Genomic DNA, 8,647 nt, shown 5'->3' with positions numbered 1-8,647 from the left:
CAGCTTATGAAGATGGATCACAAGTCCAATTGGCAAGGCGCCAGGCATTGTTCTATGGCACCTGGCTTCCATTGGGATTCCAAGAGCTTGCACTGCCTCAGCCTGAGGCTGACAGAGGAGTATCTAGTGAATGCTGTAGCCCGATCTTCACTTCCACCACCTGAATATGCCTCCTGCCTGACCAGTGACTCCTACATTCACTTTGCCCTTATAACTGACAATGTACTTGCAGCTGCTGTTGTTGTCTCCTCCACCGTCAGAAGTTCTGCTGATCCTGAGAAGATAGTGTTCCACATCATTACTGATAAGAAGACCTACGCTGCAATGCATGCTTGGTTTGCCCTCAACCCTGTCCCTCCTGCAATCGTGGAGGTCAAAGGCCTTCATCAGCTCGATTGGCCTGCCGATGTGGATGATATGGTCATGGAGACAGTCGAAGAGATCCATCGGAGTTCATCGGCCTATCATTACATCAGTAGAGCAGATGAAGAATTCAGAAGAACTTGATGCATTGAAACCAAGCACATTTTCGGTCTTGAATTATCTGGGGATTCATCTCCCAGAGGTAAAACCATCTCATACACAATACATACTTCTGATATTTGAATCGTTGCAACATTAGAACTGATTGTTAGTGACTGTGATAACCAGCTGTTTCCGAAGCTAGAAAGGGTGATTCTCCTTGATGATGATGTCGTGGTGCAGCGAGACTTAACCCCTTTGTGGGATTTAAATCTCAATGGGAATGTCGTTGGTGCAGTTAGTGCACAAAGAGTGATGAAGGGGGGGACAGCCATTGCATCGGGAAGAAACTTAGTGACTACCTAAACTTCTCAAATCCTATGATATCTTCGTTATCATTGGTATCGAAGAGAGATCAATGTGCATGGTTGAGTGCATGACCATTTATGATCTTCAAGCATGGCGATGGACCAATATAACACCGGCCTATCAGCATTGGCTTAAACATGCAAGTTCTTATCTTCATCAATATGTTTTTATTGCCTCAAGAAGTTGCTATAGCTAAGGATAGTCTTTGTACAAGCTTTTTTATTTTATTTTATTTTTTTGCTATGCAGAACCGTGAGTCCGGATTTGTGCTGTGCCATATGGGATCACTCCCTCCAGCCTTAATAGCTTTCAATGGCCATGTACACCCTATCGAACCATCTTGGCATCTGTCGGGATTGGGTTCAAGAATGCCTGATCCTGAGCTTCTGGAATCTGCTGCTGTTGTTCATTTCAGTGGACCACGGAAGCCGTGGCTGGAGATTGGGTACCCAGCACCACGAGAAATGTGGAGAGCCCACTTCAACCACTCCAATGAGTTCATAAGGCGCTGTAGAGTTGTGGAGTGAAGGTATATAACAGGCTAGTGAAGGAAAGAATCTCTTTCTGATCTCAACTACTCCTTGGTTTGCTTATTGATATCATAGAACATACATGGTTGATAGTTCAATTTCATTTTGGTAGGCAAGAGTTAGCAGACTTTAGCAGAGGGAAGAAGGGAGATCCTTCAGTCTTTGCTCAGGCTAGCTTTGTATACTGGTTACTTGTATGAGTGAAATTTAGCGAAGTCATATATAAGGATGGAGAATACCCGATGGTCCCTTCATGGATATATATCTATATATATATGTATATATAGGAGAATACCCAATGCACCTTTATAAGATCTTCAGCTATTTTGAGGTGGAAATGCTCAACCGACGGTAATCCTTTCATTCATGTACTCGAATGATGATTCATATTAAGATTCTATTGTTATTGAATGACATTTTCATATGTAGTTTTTTTTTTTTTTTTCCTTCAGTGCAAATTTGTATTCAGCTTGGGTAGAGGAAGTATGATGTAAGCCACTAATCCCCCTTCTGATGCAAGGGTTTGAAGGGAGTCCTGGCAAACAAAAAAGAAAAGAAAAAGAAAAACATAAAGTGATGGGATGTGCGGTTACTGCATCTAGACCTTAGATAGCTCTGTCACACATTATCAACTTTCTATTCATAAACAGAACCTAGTAATCAACTAATATCGTTATCTGTGTTTTGATGGTTTATCGTGAGATTGCTTTGTTTATTTTGTTTTCCTGGATCTTAATCAATCAAATATTGGTCAAATTTCTGCATAAGGATCTGATAACCTGCATGCTATCATTTTTAATAGAGTGTCATCCAAACACCAATTGAAATACTGCTGGACCAAATAAACTGCTAGGTTTGAGAAGGACCAGGCTTTATGCAAATCATCCTGTTAAGGCGGTGCTGAAGCTTTAGTCCTATTGTTTAGCTGAGCCCGAGACCATCTTTTCTTTTTCTGTAAGCTAATTACTGGTGAGGCCTGGCTTAAGTAGGCCGGCCTCTGCTTGTTCTCTTACCAAATGAGCTAGTATGAGCCACTTGGTGAGCTGAGTCTGAGGATTTCATAAACAGCTTGATTCAATCGAACCATATGGGCCACTATCAGCTGCTTGGTGCTACAAATTTTACAACAACCAATGACCAATTTATAAGACCAAATTCAGATGTGCTCTGCTTAGTGGTCCAAGTTTCATCAGACAATGAGATAAGACCAATTTAAACACTTAGAAAGCACCTCCTAAGATGTGTGAACACAGAACCGGGTGCAACCGCTGAAATATAGCGAACTTTGTTTTACATTATTGTATTGAGAAGGACAACCTACTAGCCATACGAATTGAACTGATACCTCTGTCTAAAGCTAGACATGAAGCATGTGTTAGTACTGCTCTTAGCTAAATATATTTTAAGCTCTCTATTGAGATTGACAGTAAACTTGTCTCTTCTGTTGTTTAAGCCAAGCAAGAGCTCGTTAACATCATGCCCTTAAGCACTTCCCCACACGGCTTTATCTGTCGTAACTTCTTGCTTGGGGTTTGGTTGTACCTCGTTTTTGACATCAAGGTGTTAAGAGGCTTCGAATATTTGGCCGTATTGGGAGCCCGTCAACAAGTTCTGCTGAGATCGAAGAATGATATTAAGTTTTTGATGTGCCAAACACTGTTTTAGAAGGAAGAGAATTGGGAGCGCCAGTCACGTAAGCCAAATAGAATCAATCTTTTCAAACTTGAGGATAAGGCTGGGGTCGTTTTCAGGGCTATGTGGAGCTTTGGAATTGTACATTGTAATGCGGAATTCACTCAGCTTTTGGAGGAGAGGTTTCCTCTCGTTTGTTGAGAAAAAAATGGGGAGGTTAATACCAAGTTGGACTCTTTGGATGAGCTAAATTTTTTAATATCATACACCCGAGTGATATGTGCATTTATTTATTATTCATTACTCGAAGTATTCCTAATGGAAGAGGAATAGAATGGATTGTTAGGTAGAAGAGAAGTGAAACCATTACTAAAGCTTTTGGTGCAATAGGAGGGGCAAAGCTCGACTCCAAATAGATTACATAGCAATGTTTATGTCGTGGTCTACTAATGCCATCTTAGCTGCCCTTTGGAATCATTTGGAAGAAAGTTCGCTAATATTAGTGTGCCGAAGCAAAGCTCTTTATTTTTTTTTTTTTTTGTGCGCGCGCGCCAGTGACGAACTTTTCTCACGAGGTGGTTTTATAGGGTCTTGCTAAACCAACCAAATCAGAGTAGCCATGACATTGCTTCTTTGAGGTTCAGGTTGTATCTTTCGTGCAAAATAGTGATTTTCTCTTTGGGCAAAATGTTGTCCATCGGAATTATGCTCCGCACAAATTCCAAAGCACTCCAAACTTTCTGCATTGATTTGCTTATATAAATCTTAATGATCCAACGAAGGATTCATGCGAAAGAAGGTTTATTCCATGCAAAAGAGATGGTACCTATCTGCTTTCTTTGCACCTTGTAAAATATACCCATAAGCCACCAACAATCAGGTGATATACTTGCTCAAATGAAATATATAACCGATACAGTTTTCGCAACTAAAGGTTTCAGGCAACCCCTCATGACTGAGGTTTTAATCCAAATCAAATATTCAGAATCAGATTCAGTGTGCTTCGGAGTCCTCGTCAGATTAGATTTGGCCCTGTCATGTTTAAATTGCACTTGGGCCAAATTCCACTAGCAGTTATGCTTTTGAACATGGATCCCATTATTATTTTTGTGGAAATATTAGTTTAACTATTTTATTTCGTGTAATATATTATGAAAAATGGTAACTCTTATTGTTCGCCCCCATGAACAAAGGAATTATGGCTCATTTGGAAGGGCAAAAATGAAAATTTTTCCAAACAATTCCATGTTTCCACTGGATGAGGTTGTATCTTCATACGGAAGGATTCACCTTTCTTCATGCGAATCGACTTTTTGGATCGCCCACCGATCCCTTGAAGAAAAATGATGAAGTTTGGAAGATCTGTGTGGCGGGTGATCCAACGGTGGATTTGCACATACGACCCCAATCTGTTCCCCATGGACCATTTTTTCACCTCCATTTGTCAGTCTTTGTGGAATTTATGGTGGCCGCATGTCAATGACTTTTTATTTTTATTTTTTTCAGTAACCATATCAATGATCTTTCAAAATTTGGGTTCAATATCTCTAAACGTAAGACTCATATAATCAAAGGAAGGGGGAAAGAAATTAAGGTGGATAACACCAATGTCACGCTTTGGCTTGCATCTTTCCCTAGGAAAAACTAGGTTTATTAATTCTCCGGCAAGATAACTGTGGGTCGCATATATATGATGTGTCCACGTGCATGGCATGCACATATAATTAATTGCCTATGTGCAGTTTCATAACTGTGGGCTGAGTTGGCGGCCTGAACATTCAAATCAAAGGTAAATGAGTAACGTTATTCACAATCTCTATGACATTCCTCGTGGCAACAACTTATCTTCATCTGACTTTAGTTGCTTAGCTTCAGTTGAGCTCCTCTCCCAAATTATAATTCTGGCAGGTCGGTCATATGTATCATATATTGCCCAAATAAATTAATCAAGCTAATGCTAAATGCTATTTGACCAAATTATGTCCCCCCAAAAAAATCCATCTAAAGTCAATTACTTCTGCTAGCCAGAGAGGAAAAGATTTAATTAGCTTCATAAGTTACATTTGGAAGATTGTCAAACCAGCCACGTTGCCCATCCATGTCATGATCTAAAAGTAAATTGATTGGTTCTATATATATATATATATATCAGTTCTTCCCTTTTTTTTTTTCTCATAAATTATTTTTATTATTACCACCGCTACTGCTATTATTATTCCTTTGTCGCATAAGCACCAGGTATTAGGCCACAAACATTACTCCCATCTCATAATAATGGGCGAGACTAGAGCTTATGGAGCTGTGGCCGGCCGTTGACGTACTGTATGCAGACGTGGAAAACCTCGAGGTCACACGTGGTGCTGACGCACGTGTAATACTTTTTTGCCTAGTTTAGGCTGATTAGTTTTCACCTTAAACCAATTCCAGTCAAGGAGTTTGAAGTTTTGAGTCCAGAAGCCAACAGCAAATAATTAATTGAGAGGCCAACGCAACGATGGTAACTAGATTTTAGTGTTCCCCCTGAGACGAAATCCTCCCTTCAAGGGCACAACACCTGAGAGTAATTCAGTAAGTTTGAAGTCGTTCATGCCGTCAATCTATCTCTCACGTACGCGTGCCAAGTTTGTTTATAAGCAAAAGAAAGCTCGTTGAATGGAAAGCTCTCGCAGCACAACTGTATTGCTTCCTTCCCTTTCTTCCCATCGACATATAGAACCTTAATTAAACCAGAAATAAAGTAATTAATTTACGCAGAAAGCTCGTTGAATGGAAGCATTTGCTTGCTTAATTCCTTGCCTTCCCATAGCCAATAAAAAGATTAAAATTTTAAACCATATTGAGACAAGAGCTAATAATTAACCCAAAAATTCAAATGGTGCAGCTTGAAAAACTCCGTTGCCGCTTCAAATGAGATGCAAAGATTCTCTACGCTGCATTTATTCCAAAGGAATTAATTACCATCCAAAGCGGTTTCATCCGTCGCTCACAATCAGATATTTATATGTAAGTCCATAATGACAGGATCGCATCATTAATTCCGTTTCAAAACTCTGTTACATTTCCTCACGCTTCTACATCTACATTCTTCCTAAACACATCGTAATAATAATAATAATAATAATAATAAACGAATACGAATGCTGACTTGAACCGTTCCACATATCGATAAGTATAAGCAAGGAAAAATTAATCACTATAATACAAAGTTCTCCCGTAATTTCTTTGGATTTATGCTATTGTTATCTCTCGAGGAACCCGGTCATCCGGAGAATGGCGTTCCTGACTCGGTAAAGATCCCGTCCCTTGAGCGTCCTGCCTTTGCCGACCGCACACCGAGAACGCCATCTTGTCCGATGTTCTTCGGGCCACGATGATGTGAGGTGGAATCCTCTCATCGCTGCTGTTGTTGCCGAAATCATCATCATCATCATCATAATCTCCATCCATGCTATTGTTGTCAGAATCGTGGAAGCTGCACCGCGGCGCCCACGAACGACTTGCACCAACTCTGGCCTTGGGGGGGATGTCGACCGGAGCCGACTCCTTCCGTCGAGCTTGCTGCCGGGTGGATGGTTGCTTCTCCAAGACCGTGTCGTCGTCGTCCTGGTGCTCGCCGTCGGACCACAAAACATCATCCTCCTGGAACTCTTCCATTAATTGGTCTTTGGCTAAGAGGCTTTGGTGCATGGGGGACGAGGAGGGGGAGTTTATAGAGGTTCTGGTGGGGCGGGGAGTTGGGAGTCGGCACCTTGGAGTCGTCGTGAGCACACTTCGAGCTAAACATGGCGTCATCCGGTGGAAGGAAGGGATTTGAGGAAGGGGATTTGAGTGTGGCATCCGGCACCGTGGCGACGCTGCGTGGGTTCCAGCTCTTAGGTTGGGCCCACCTCGCTCCTAAGAATGGTCGCTGTTTTCTCCGCTTATTTGATGAAGGAATAAAGGATTAAAGAGTTGCTTGAAGGGAATCTTCTTGGTGATTCCCACAGGCTAACGTTTCCACAATATAGTCGCTCCGGGCGTGGTCTTTTTTTAATCTTTTCGTGTTTTCTTGCAACGATGAGGTTTAAATGGCGTAATTGGGCTGTTCATAGTCCACGCCGAGTGGTATGCTGGACCATAGCCCAGCAATCTCAATTCTCAATTTAAACAACGTTAAAGTGGGCCCATTGATGTTTGGAAGGAAAAAGGGTTAAAAAAAAAAAAAAAAAAACAGAAGACCGACTTGAGTCTTATTGCTTGGAGTAGGCATGGGTCTTGTGGAACCCTGAATATGCACCAGATCGACCAATTTGTAGGTCAAAAGCATATCGAACTACACCATGTTTGGCCCACTTTTTAATCAAAAAATTGGCAACGAGATTTATCATTTCTGTATCAAAATATTATTATCATTTTATTTATTTATTTATTTATTTATTTTTCAAGATTTTAGTGGCTAATCCTTACCTTTTCTATCTTATATGCATTCGAATCAAGCAAGCATGGGACTAATATGGTGGTGGCATTTGCAAGGGAGCATCGGATACTATCATGCAGCTAAGAAACTTGCATTTTGAAGATATTGACCGGCAGGAAAGCTTATGGAGAAATGTTTGGGCAAAAGAGGAAAACCAAGCTACACATAGAGACCTCCAAAGAAGAATAAAAAAGAACAATTAATCGACGCAACCCAACAGAATGATGGAAAACAATTAACTTATGGTTATGTTTCCAAACACAACTCAAGACTTCTAGTACATGCATTCCCACTAATTGCATGTAATTAAGAATGCATAGAAATATGAAGAGACAGTATAGAAAGATGAAACGATGGATAAATATATGAATATATTAATGATCTAGTCTGGATTAATTATGTATCTAGATTATTCCAACAAGAAAACTCAACTTTACTAATTTCAACATGCATGCATACCTTCTTTTTGCTAAATCAACATATATACCTTCAAGAAAACAATCCAAAGTGAACCTCCAAATGGGAGGACATCTATTAACTTCCTAGCAACCTAAGCTTATTCGGGGATTTAAAGTAGCCAACAGATTTGTGTCTCAATTTTTCATAAATGGGACTCCAAGTTCCAGCTTCACATATTTTTGTTTAGGCGGGAGCATCTTCTTTTGCTGCCACCTAGTTCAAACTTTTCATTTACAAATCCATGCGTGATATCTTAGGGACAATCATCTTTTCGGCTTCTAAGTAAGGTAGAGTTGTCACCATCCATTATTAAGGCATCGTTTGACAACCGAATAACACCATGATCGATCATCTTAGAAAAATATAGATGCCTACCACGTCACCTTATAATTAACTCTGTCTAAAGCCAATAAACTGGAATAACAAGAAGGCATGCATCCGCAACTTCTTGCAATGGATTGAAGGTTGAATGTAGCCATTACTATCACTTTATATATCCAAATATTATCAAACCTAGCCTAGATCTTTGTTTCTCAGTTCTTTATACAAAACCTTGCATAAACAAAATATTTTATTATCAAATTAACCTAGCCTAAGATCTTTAGCCGATGGAGCGCTGCTAGAGGTCTAAGTGTCAGTTATCCTGATGGCGATAGTTATCAACAAAATATTTTATTTATTAGCATGTAGCAAATACTTTAATTATATATATATTTTTTTATTTCATGCTCATTCATCG

At 40.1% G+C, this 8,647-nt stretch overlaps 1 long non-coding RNA gene across 1 annotated transcript; it reads left to right on the top strand.

Annotated features, from left to right (window-relative positions):
- The first annotated feature begins 1,079 nt into the window (after positions 1 to 1,079).
- Positions 1,080 to 1,772, top strand: LOC120107454. The gene is made up of 2 exons (XR_005509218.1): positions 1,080 to 1,360; positions 1,474 to 1,772. It is a non-coding gene; the product is annotated as an uncharacterized LOC120107454 (long non-coding RNA).
- Positions 1,773 to 8,647: the final 6,875 nt, after the last annotated feature.

The sequence above is a fragment of the Phoenix dactylifera genome, unplaced genomic scaffold (assembly GCF_009389715.1).
Source record: "Phoenix dactylifera cultivar Barhee BC4 unplaced genomic scaffold, palm_55x_up_171113_PBpolish2nd_filt_p 000869F, whole genome shotgun sequence".
NCBI classification, from domain to species: domain Eukaryota; kingdom Viridiplantae; phylum Streptophyta; class Magnoliopsida; order Arecales; family Arecaceae; genus Phoenix; species Phoenix dactylifera.
The sequence above is the reverse complement of the archived record's forward strand: the minus strand, read 5'-3'. Positions and strand labels throughout refer to the sequence as shown.